The sequence below is a fragment of the Plectropomus leopardus genome, chromosome 7 (assembly GCF_008729295.1).
Source record: "Plectropomus leopardus isolate mb chromosome 7, YSFRI_Pleo_2.0, whole genome shotgun sequence".
In the NCBI taxonomy this organism is placed as follows: domain Eukaryota; kingdom Metazoa; phylum Chordata; class Actinopteri; order Perciformes; family Serranidae; genus Plectropomus; species Plectropomus leopardus.
The window spans coordinates 28,612,437-28,624,777 of NC_056469.1; the positions used below are offsets into that span (position 1 = coordinate 28,612,437).

At 38.4% G+C, this 12,341-nt stretch overlaps 1 protein-coding gene across 1 annotated transcript in view; it reads left to right on the forward strand.

The window, feature by feature from the left end:
- Window positions 1–3,212: 3,212 nt before the first annotated feature.
- The window catches only part of galnt1 (UDP-N-acetyl-alpha-D-galactosamine:polypeptide N-acetylgalactosaminyltransferase 1), a 65,505-nt gene continuing 56,376 nt past the window's right edge, over window positions 3,213–12,341 (forward strand). Inside the window, exon 1 of the mRNA XM_042489870.1 lies at window positions 3,213–3,605. The gene's annotated coding sequence lies outside the window, so the exon portion shown is untranslated. The remainder of the gene's footprint in view (window positions 3,606–12,341) is intronic.

Sequence of the window (12,341 nt, forward strand, 5' to 3'; positions counted from 1 at the left end):
ACATCACCGTGACCTTGCATCCATCTCATTCCTTATAACCTGTCATCTCATCTCACCCTGAGGAAATTTCATCAAATTTGCCACAAACGTTCGAGTAGACTTAAGGATGAGCTGATTAGATTTTGGTGATCAAAGGCCAAGGTCACTGTGACCTTACATCCGTCTCATTTTTGTGACCACAGTATCTGAGGATGGTCTTGAAGGAGTTCCTTCAAATTTGGTGCAAACATCCACTTGGACTCAAGACTAAACTGATTAGAATTTGATGGTCAAAGGTCAAGGTGACCTCATAAAACCTCTTTTTGGCCAAGGAATTCTAATGCTCACATTTCACACATATGTCTAAGCGGATATAATTATTAAGTTTTGACATTTCTATCCAAGTCAAAGATCAACTGTGACATCATAATGTTCCGCAAAAACACTTTTTTGGCCATTACTCAACATCATAACTCAGGAACAGAAGGAGAGACATTTGGTCAGATACTGAATTGATGCCACAAATTTTGGGTGTCCACCTCTAAAATGTGCTGATTGTATAGACCTTCTGTGTGAAACATGGAAACTTGACTGGTGTATGGAGGGATACAACCACATGGCGGTAATTCTAGTTTTCATCAGTGTTGAAGTTTCCCAATTAATTCAGATATGAAACTTTCCTGCACTCAAGATTGTATCATCCAATGACCTGATAAGACTTTGGGAACATGAAGCAGCTTTGATTAATACAGACTGATAAGTTCAAGGGATAAATAGATGGATTACTAAAAATAGAAAAACATGGCAAGGACGTTGGATACAGGAGCCACTTTTCATGTCTTGCATTTTCATAGGCAGTAAAATATTTGAAAAGTTCTTCAAAACTCTAGTTTTAAAAAAGGATGGAGAAGCTTCAGTTGGGTTTCTTGTTGTTTCACTCAAAGTATTGTTTGCTTTGAATGTGTTGAAATTCTTGTTTTCCATGGGCAATAGCAGCTTCCCTGAGGGTCCATGTGCTGCTGGTACATATTTTCTTTCTTTGGTTAAAACAATATAAACGACCTCTTTTAGCCACTAGTGATCCCAACGAGGCTGCCTGCCTATTCAGGCAAAAGATGAATGACATGAAACTTTACTTTACTTACTTACTGAGGGATTTGTATGAAATTATTTCATTACAGTTACGCATGTGATTCATCTTACCCTTTAAAATGGGCAGATTATGAGACAATGGGCCCTTGGGCACAGATATGCAAAGGGCCCCACAATCCGTCCTACATAGGACTGAGCACAGACTTTGTGCTGTTTGTGTCTCTTTGGGGTAATTTTTTGTCTCTTTTAGTTGTTTTGTGTCTCCTTGTAGTGTTTTTTGTAGTCCGGTCTCTAGTCAGGTCTCTAAGGCAATTTTTTTTCTTTGGTTGTGTAGCACTTTGTAATTGTTTTGTGTCTCTTTTTGGTTGTTTTTGCATGTTTTTGTAGTTGTTTGGGTCTCATAAAGCTTTGTGTTGTTTTTTGTTTGTGTTTAGTGTCTCTGTAGTAATAATGTCTGTGTATTGTTGGTTGTGTTGGTTGTTTTATGTTGCTTTGTAGCCCTTTGTGTCTCTATCTGGTTCCCATTTTTGTAGTTATTTTGTCTATTTGCAGTTTCTCTATATCTCTTTGTGGTGTTTTTGTTTCTTCTTTTGGTTGTTTTGTGTCTTTATACATCTGTTTGGATCTCTTAATTCTAAATTCATTTCTCATAGAGGTGATCTTGTGTCTTTTGTCGTTTATTTATGTCTCTTTTCAGTACATTTGAATCTCTTTGTGGTGTTTTCATGTCTCTCTGTGGTCTTTTGACTTGTCCTTGTTTCAAACAAGATAACCTGCAAGTTTTTTTGTTAGTGATATATGTATGGTCCATAACTATAATGTAAAATACTATCTGATAGTTTGACATTTACATTCTGACTTGATCATTTGTGTGATCTCTGTTAAATATTCTAATTCTAATAGGTTATCATCATTTAATTTTTTTTCTACCAAATGTTCTGTCAATCTTAATGACCAAAACAATGCATAAATTAATATTGTTGAATTATTTGTGCAGCCAGTATCACATGCAAAAACCACCTTGATGGACAGTGCAGCTTTTGGATGCATTTGTACATTTTTTTTGGACTAAAAGAGGATGGTATTAGATGTGGTATTTCTTCCGGGTTGAGGTAGTGAAGGGAGGGATGAGCAGTGATGCTGCCTCTCTTTGCTCCACACATCAGCAGCGTAGCTCCTCTCTCTCTCAAAGTCAGACTGACTTCAGGCCTTTAAAGTTGTTTTGCCCTTTTTTTTTAGTTATTATACATCTGTTAATGGTCTTTTTGTGTGTCCTTGTGGTTGTGCTGTAGTCATTTTGGGTCTCTATAAGGGACTTTCTGTCTTATTGTGGTAATTTTGTGTCTTTCTTGGTTGTTTTGTGTCTGTTTGTAGTCATTTTGTTTGTCTTTGTGGTTGTTTTGTGTCTCATTGTGATAATTCTGTGTCTCTGGTTGTTTTGTGTGAATGGCTACCCTTGCATTTTAGCTTACTGTTAGGTAAATTACAGGCACAAGAATTTTTATTTTTCTGTCAGTTCTGTCAATTTTGATAAACCAAACAATGCTTAAATTAATATTGTTAAATCCAAATTTGTGTGGCCAATATCATCGGCAAAGACTACATGGATGGTGCAGCATTTGGATAGAATAGAGTAAAAAAGAAAATAGGCTACTTTATTCATTCCTGAAAGGGAAATTATTTACAAGACCGCAAAATGTAAATATTAGACACTATACATTATATAAATTTGAAATACAAATCCTATAAATATAAAATAGTATATAAAATATAAATAAAGGTGAATAAACGAGTTAATAACGAGGAAAAAAAGAGTGCTATAGTAGATACAATCAACAGAGGAATATTAAGAGAAGCAGTGTGATATGTTATTGCACAGCCCAAAAATAAATGTATTGCACACATTGCATAAAAAAAACGTTATAAGGTTTTTTTGGGGGATTTTTCCTTAGTCAATGTGAGGGTTTAAGGACAGAGGGATGTCGCATGCTGTAAAGCCCTCTGAGGCTAAGAGTGAAATAAAATTGACTTGACTGCATCTGTAATGTATTTTGGACTAAAGAGGATGGGGTCATATGTAGTATTTCTTCCGGGTTGAGGTGGTGAAGGGAGGGATGAGCAGTGATGCTGCCTCTGTTTGCTCCGCACATCAGCAGCGGAGCTCCTCTCTCTCAGTCAGACGGACTTCAGGCCAGGCAGAGGCAGCGCGTCCGCCCGGAGAGAGACCACACACCGCATAGCGCTACTCCCGGCTCGACCCCAAACACAACCACGGTCTTTCCACGTGGATGTCTCTTCTTACACCGCCTTTTGACACTGGACGTTGCTCTTGTGGCCGCAGTGAACGCGATAAACACCTCTCCCCCGGCTTGGTTTTTGAGGTTTGTCTCGACGACACACTGAGAGGACCACACTCCCCCCCATCGTTAGCTCGCTAAGCTAGCTAGCCCGCTAACTTAGCTGTGATACTTTGAACCGTCGGTTTTCTTCCTCCTAGCTAGCCCGCCGTGGATTGAGGTGCCCTCTCCTACTAGGTAAGCTAACAAATTCACTGCTTTAATCTTGTTTTTGAGTCACACTGTCAGGCTTGTTTTGGGGGCAGTTACGGTATCTGGTAGCAGCGGACTGGCGCTATGGCAGTGTTGACAGAAGCAGCCAAGCAACGGTGGATGTGATGCGACTGACCGTTAAACACACATTTTCACTTTTACTTCGCAGCTAAATTACCCCGCAGTTACTGTTTCCAAAGCCGGTGTCGAGTGTCTTGAATGTACGGATGTTTTTTGTGTTGGTAATATTGACGCTCGTAAATACTTCACTCTCTGACTGTCGGTTTGTCGTGAATGGGCCAGGTTAACGTTATCTTTCACTTTGCCGCATTTGACTGCAGCGAGTTTCCCTAACGGTCTATTCAAATGAGACACTTAACACATAACCACATATATTTTTAAGCTGTCCATGTTTAAAGTTTGGGAAAATGGTCCCTGTGTGGACTTTAAATGTCCTCTACCTGGTGAAGGTCTTGTCTAGTTTCCTCGTGAGCATTAATGAGCTTTTAATGTGTAATTTGTTTGTTTAAGAATGTAAAGAAATCCACATTTACTTCGTTTTTTTAAAATATTGTTTATTTGAGACAAAAACATACATACACTACTGTGCAAAGGTCTAGGCCACCTTAAACTTTTTTTATTTTAGAAAGGTTATAATGACAACTCATTTATTTCTCAGTAACCATTTTACTACTTTACAGTATCAATACTGCAGTTATTTTAGAATAAAACAACTTCACTAGGCTAAAGTTGCAAGTATAGTGTATTTGGGCTGCAGATTTGAAAATACCCCCCTCAACACCAGTTAATCACATTCCTTGTAATCCAATTAAAGAAAAAATAGCTTTTTAAGGGAGTTTTTTACTGTTTAAAACCTGAGTAAATTGGCTTGATTTCTTTCAAAATGTGACGAAGATAATGAGCACTGAAAAAAGAAACGACCCAAAAATTAGCAAGAAATTAGTCAAACTTGCACAAAAATTAACAGAAAGTAAGTTTTTTAAAAAAGTAAAAGATGAAAAAAACAAGGAAATGACCTAGGAAAATGCTTAAAAATATATTAATTCTGTTACATAATTTCAAATATGTAACATGATAATTATAGCCACATTTAGTACTACCATTTTAAAAAATAACTTTCTAACTCTAACAGTCCATTCAAATGGCTTTTGAGGCAGTTGACAGATACCGTACAATTCCCAAAAGCTGTTCGTGCTTAACGTTGAGAAAAATGGTCACTGTATTGACTGCAAATGTCCTCTTCCTGGTAAACGTCTTTTATAGTTTTCTCACGAACATTTCTGAGCTTCGGTGTTGCATCACAGCCCCGGAGTTTAACCCCTGCTTGGAGCTTGTTGTGTCTCCTGTGTCCTCATAGAGGTCAGATGATGTAGCTTAGCCTGACACATATAGGGAGGAGGGGGGAAACTAGATTGAACAGCTTTCCTTCCTTGAGGGGCTGCAGATTTTTAGGGCCCTCCCCCTCTGTTGAGCAGAGCTTAATTACATTTCTTGTAATTCAGTCTGAAAAGAAGATCTGTTTATAGGGGTTTTGTTTTACCATTTGAAACGTACGTAAATTGGCTTGATTTCTGTCATGGGTAGAAGGCAATGAGCAAATAAAGGAGAAACAACACAAGTGAAGTTAGTAAAAAGACGTTAGTAAACCATGCATGAAAGTTACCTGAAAAAAAGTTAAAGTAAACAAAGAAAATGACCTGGGAAAAAAGTGCTTGTAAATTATAATTCTGTAACATGTTAAAAAAATTCAATCATGATAATATGATCTAATTAATAAGTAAGGCTAAGTTAGAAGTCTAATAAATAGTTTTATCCTAGCTTTTTTTCTTTTTATCTTAGACATTTTTCTGGAGCTTTTTTTAAAAAAAGAAAATTTCTAAATCTACTAATTCCTTGCAATTTGTGAAATATTTCTAAGTTTCTCATTGCCTTTTCCCAATGTTTTTTTTGAAAGAAATTGACTCTGGGCTCAAAGGTTTAAATACTTGTGAAAGGCATCTGAAAGCAGCACAAGGAAAGTGATAGCCCTCCTGGTTTCAAAAGGTTAAGCATGTGGGGCCTGATATGTGTGAAAGAGAAACTCATTGCGTGAGTGACCATGCATTGATAATGCTGTAATTATCTCAGGAGATTTAAAAACAAAAATGATTTGACTATCAATCCTTCAAGTCTGCAGCTGCAGAGCAGATGAAGCTGTAGAATTGTCAGAGAACCAACTAAATCAATCTGTCATGTTTTGTAAAGGAAAGGAAAAGAGGAGCTTGTATTATTTATACAGTGTGTGTGTGTGTGTGTGTGTGTGTGTGTGTGTGTGTGGCATTGTCTGTATGCAGTAGGACAATATGCTGTGCAGCTGGAGGGAAGCTGCTGTAGCCTTGTGCTACCTGTAGCATTGGTCCCATGATCCCTGAACATGAACGGTTTGCTTTGATCACATTTTGAATAGGAATATCTGTGTGGTGCAGCTACACTGCTCAGAGGAGGTACTAACTTGTGCATGCTGCCTTGAAATGTGAATAGTACTTGTGACTTGCAGGTTGTCAGCACAAGCATTTTTCCTGATTTGGGTTCAGAGTTTAAAGGTCTCATATCATGCTCATTTTCAGGTTTGTACTCGTATTTTGGGTTTCTACTAGAACATGTTTGCATGCTTTAACCTCGAAAAAACACATTGTTTCCTCATACCATCTGCCTGAATATACCTGTATTCATTCTCGGTCTGAAACGCTCTGTTTTATCGCATGTCTCCTTCGGAAAAAGCCCAGTCTGGTCAGTGTTTCCGAGCATTTCACATTTGAGCTCCTAACATCTCTGCATTGTCATTGCATCCCGGGAATCTAATAGCACTGTAGCGTCACTTTCTATCTTTATACCCCTTTTCCACCAAAATGAACATGTGTACACAGGTTTTTTTTTAAACTCAGGTAATCCTTGTCTTTTTATATATCTTGTACTTATTCAGTCTCTCTTAAACTTGGTGCATACTAATTTGGATCGACGTTTGAGCGCTGCGTGGCCGGAGACAGAGAGTATTTTGTGGTAACATGTCATTGCATCTTGCCGGTTAAGGGGCTAAAATCAGCAAATTCATGTGGGTGTTGTGTTTCCATTACTGTCGATCAGAGCAGGAGCTGATTAATACCCATGACTACTGCAGAGTCTTTGACAGGGGTGTGAATGCCAAGTATAACCTTTCGCATTGCATTAAAAAAAGCCAGATGTTAGCAGGATTTTTTAAACTGGGAAAGGGGCTTTAAAGAGGGAATCACTGTGATGTCGTGCCCACAACAAAAGTCATTTCCAAGGTAGAAAACTGGTTATTGTTTTAGATTGGGGAAATATGTACATTCAGCAAACTTGTTTATTTCTGTTCTCATTTTCAATGTTAACTGTAACATATGAAGATATAGTTGTTGAATACAGTGGTCGGACCCATCTGAGGTTTCTGTTGTGCTTATTTTATGAACTGTGTTGATTTGCTAGCATCTTTGATAAACCAAACATACCAGCATGGAAGCTAAACTGCATACTGCAGTGAATGGGGACGCAGCAAAATTTTAGTCATCTAAAAAAAAAAAAAAAACGCAATATTTGAGTATTTGCTCTGTTTCACCTTGCATAATAGCTAATGGAGGCAGCAATAGAACAGCAAGTTTTTCTCAATAGAGTCTAGTGTTTTTGAGATAATGGCTTTTAATCCCAGTAGGTAAGGGCTGTCCTACAGCAAGGTGAAGCTATGGAAATATTCTTAATATAGTCTATAAATAAACAGATATAGATGTTTTTTAAGCAGAGCTTTTTTCAAGGTGGCTTAAAACGAATCAATTACTGCATAGTGTGCTCAACGCTTTTTGATTTTATGTACATTACGTGAAGGTTTTCTACCTGGAAGTTATTTTAAATAAACATCGTGATTCGGTCTTTACAGTATACTTGTTTATTGTCTGCTATAATCGCCATTAGCTTTGCCCTAAAGCACAGCTAATCTTCATCACAACTTTAAGGCACAGTCTCTGAATACGGACTGCATTCATTTCTCTGTTGATTGAGCATCTTTTTACACACTTAACCTGCTGTATACTAAAAATTACATAGAAATCTGAGTTTTTTACAACATTGTTAAACGTCAGTTTTCCATGTTTTTTAAATTATTTATTTAATTAATTTTTTTAAAAATTATTTTTTTAAAAATTTTTTCACTTGCCCGATTGGAGGAATCATTTGCTAGATTTACTAGCCCTACATGGCATTTTACTTGCCCTGGGCAAGCTTTACTCTTTATCCCCGAGGTTGTATGTGTGTCATATTTGCTTGCTTCAGAGCTGCATGTCTAAACTCAGCTCTATGTGTAGCCATGACTGTCCAGCATCGAAAGGAAATGAATCATGTTCCTCATTTCAAGGCCGTGGAGTCGGCATGATGCGTTTCCTGCTCTGTGTGGTGACTGTGTGTTCAGGCCTCAGCAGATGTGCCTGCTATTGTGTATGTATCTCACTCTCACATATACTTGATTTGAGAGTTTTGAAGATTGGCAACATTTTGGCCAATCTGCGGGACCTAAATTGAGTTATGTGTATTTGAATTCCGATGAAATAAGGCTCTGCCTATAAGAAGTTAATGACTTCAATGAGGGCTCTCGACATGTATAAGGGATAAAATGTGTGGGTGCGTCACTGTGGTTTAAGCTCGTATAGAGAGCACGTGTAAGTATTAGGTTGTGTGTGTTTCCATCGTGTAATGGTATTACAGGTGGTAATAATCATGATAATAATATCCTTTGGAATGCAATTAGTTTAATCTGTACAAAACTCAATTATAAAGCCTGTGATCAAATGCAACCAAGATGTTTTACCTTTTTGTGTTTTTAATTAGGCTCTCTGAAACAGATATTTGTAGACTTTTGTTTTTCCCTTGGCTTTGCTGCACAGTATATGAAATCAAATTGAAGGTAAAATGTCTGATATCCACTCCGTTGATGTGTATTGGTATTTGTGAGTGTATGTGCTATGTACAGAGGGTGGCTGTGGTGCATTTATTGCTCCGAGCTGGTCTGGAACAATAGCTCTATTCTGGCCCATGTCTCCGGAGGGAGGCAGCAGCATTCGGCGTTCCCGGCACTCTGTGTGCCAGCAAGGCTTGGTTTGGGATTGGGTTTCCACAGCCACCTGGAGCTCAGAGCACAGGAATGCCATTGTTCCTCCTTCCAGACTATGGCCGGATCAGACGCACATGCAAACACACACATACACATAAACAGACACATGCATGTACACACACTTAGTACACAAGATGAGCTCATACTAGCCTGTATGTCCCCCAAAACTTAGGTCACCCTGCTTTGTTACTATATCATTGCTGACATAGACAGTGAAACATCAAGCCTCTGCCTGCACAGTCACCGAGACCTGACATTAGCAACAGAGCAGTGTGCTTGTCTGGCTGGTTAGTATTTTTAGCTGCAAAGCACAGAAAATGTCAGTGAGCTGGATTTATTGTAGTTCTGCTTTTTGCTCTGTTGTTTAACTAATCTGCAACCTGCTTAAAGCAGGAGTTGTTAAATTAAGGTACAATATTTGCTGAAACTGTCATTTTATCGACACGAGTAGCATATGCGATAGATCATCTGTGAAAAACTCATGTTTCTCCACTTTCTTATGGTGCTTCTCATGGCATTACTGCATCTTAATGAAAACAACCTAAAAAGCTAAAAAGTGCACTAAAATATATTTAGGAAAACAATTGAGGTGAGAAATAGGAAAAGTAATAACAGAATCTTGATTCTTATTTGATCAGCTCTACCTAGTTTGACCATATGACAGCAAGTCACAAGCAGCGATTGACATGATTGTATGGCCACGAGAGTCAGAGATTGGTGTCATCAGTCAGAGGCTGTAGATATATTCTTAATTAAGCTTTTTAAGTTGGCTAAAACTACTCAATTAAGGCATAGTTTGCTCAGCGCTTTTTGATTTTATGTACTTTACATGGCGGTTTTCTAGCTGGAAGTTATTGTAAATAAACATTGTGATTCGGTCTTTATACTATATTAGTGACATTATTTTAGTGACATTATTTATATGTATATATTTTTTAATTTGCCCGAATGGAGGAATCATTTGCTAGATTTACTAGCCCTACGTGGCATTTTAGATCGGGGGTGAGTTTGGGTGCGACAGGGGCAGCTTTCTGGAGGAGGAGAGGCTTTGCCTGGTCATGCTACGAGATACCGTTCTGCCTTTGACCTAGAAATGGCAAATTTACAGCTCACAGCAACTTAATATGATTCAGACTCTGCCTTTTTTGGGGGGTATCCAGTGAGGGCAAACAGTGTGGCACATTTCAGATTGCTCTTTAGGGATAATGTGGCTTGTTTATAATTTGTTATGTGAATGTCACTGTCACCTTGAAGGTCCGACAGAACCCAGAAAAAAGGAACCAAAAAAAGAGGAAGAAATAGTCTTATATTCATATTGAACTGCCGAATCCAATTCAACGGATACACGTAAAAGCCTGCGTGATTGATAGCTGCATGAGAGACTCCTCTGCTCTGATTTGATTTTTTTCCTCCAGCCAATGGTAGATTCTTGCAAATGCCATTAGAGGCACTGCGAGGAGGAGGAAGATGATGTTTTTCACAGACTATCTGTCTCATGTACTATTATGTGGATGTAGTGATGGTTTCAGCAAACATTAAAAGTATAAAAGTACTTCTTATGAAACTTACCAAGTGTACCTTTAAGACGTGAAGGGATGAGAAATGGTTAGAAATACAAGTAGTGTTGAAGCAATTGCTCAATTAATCAGTTGGTTGACTGGCAAGAAAAGAATCAATTATTCTTCAAGTCATTTATCAAGCAAAACTCTGGTACCAGTTTCTCCAATGTGATGAATTGTCAGCCTCTCTCTTTCTTTTTTAGTCTTTTATTCCAATTAAATACTTTTGAATATTTGTGTAGTCAAGGCAACACCTTGGGCTCAGGGAAAATAAGCAATGTTCCCTATTTTCAGTCATTTTCTAGGCCAGATAATTAATCGATTCATCAGGTGATTGACAGATTAATTTGCAGACCAAAATTAAATCAGACTTGAAAAGCCTTGACCTTGAAATTAAATTGATATTCATTAATACAGATACATAGAGAGACTAGAGCAAGAGACACCTCTTGTGTGATCTATTCCAGCTGGCGAAATGTCAGTTTACTTCAAAGTTGTCTTTTTAATCAAATCCTCATCTTCCAGGAAGACGTTGCACAAACATCAGCTGTCAGTAAGACATTTGATTACTGAGTTTTGTTTACTGGGTTTTGTTTTTAATAATGTTGTCTGATCACAGCACACATCAGACTTCAAACTTATCTCCACATGCTGCGTCACTTGGTTTTGTGTGGTAGTGCAGCAACAATCTGATTGGCCTCTAAAATATAATACCTATTTTATGTGTATCATTACATATCTTTAGAGAATTTAGGGGTATTTTTGAGCCTCTATTAGAGAGGAGATAGTTAAAAGAAGCACCTTTCTTGCATGTGGCCTCATTTATACATTTTTTAATCAAAGAAGAAAGCAAGGATGTGCTCTTTATCTTGCCTTTAGCATGATTATATTGACTTTTCTACTTGAAACTGACAGCCTAGATTAAGCATAGACCTTCCAGAAACTCACTCCGGATGTTGATAGCTAGTTTAGCTGGATCAGATAGCAGAGCCCTAATGGTTGATCTTCAGACAAAGTGAGAGAAACAGAACACGGAGAGGGATGAGAAGGAGAGAGATAGCCATCAGCAGCATTTAGTAGTTCTGCCGCTCAGTCCTCTTGGGTTTGTAATCAGGCAGTTTCAGTTGTGTGTGTGTGTGTGCGTGTGTTTGCCTGTGCATGTGTGTCCTCTGGCTTTCTAGCGGGTCACATTAGGGATAGAGTTGCACAGAAGTGGGTCAGCCAATGCCACCAGGGAGTCTTGCCAGCTCCATGCTCCCTCTCAGGCTGGAACCAACTAAAGGCCAACACAAACAGATGAACCTCAGTTGTGTGTATGTGTGGTCAGGAGGGTTGGGCTGGTGTGAAAATTTTCAGACTGATTTGATATTAAGCCAAACACCAGGTATGGGAATTAGCACAAGCCACCAGCCAAATGCTGGTAAAATATGCAAGTGGTTGCTCGATTTGCTTCACTCACCCGCCAATGAAACAATGGTAAACTATTGAGTGGCTGGTAGTTTTTTTAATGCATCAGCCACAGTGGCAGGTGGACAAAAAAGTTTATTTCCAACCCTGCCAAACACCTGACCAGACCGGTTTACATAATTTTACCAGGGGTCCCATTTGACTCAGCAATCAATTCTGAGTTGAACGTAATGACACACTGTCCCAACAGAAAAGTCTCTAACTATCACATTACACTGGAGCTCTTTGTCCACACTCAGTCCCTTAAATATGCACTTCTGTTACTTCATATAAACAAACCTCGTAGCTATCAGCTTTGTGCTCAACATCAGACCAGAGACATAAAGATTTAAACGATAGGTGAGTAGCCTACTTGCTATCTACCTACCTTTGTAACATTACTTTTTGAATAAGAAGACATGTTTTATATTGTGATATTTACTGGAAATGACAAACAATATAGCCAACAGCAAGTATCCTAAAGCTAGCTTGATATTATTCAGGGTCATTTACCGTAGCAGAAACGTTAATCTTCCTGGT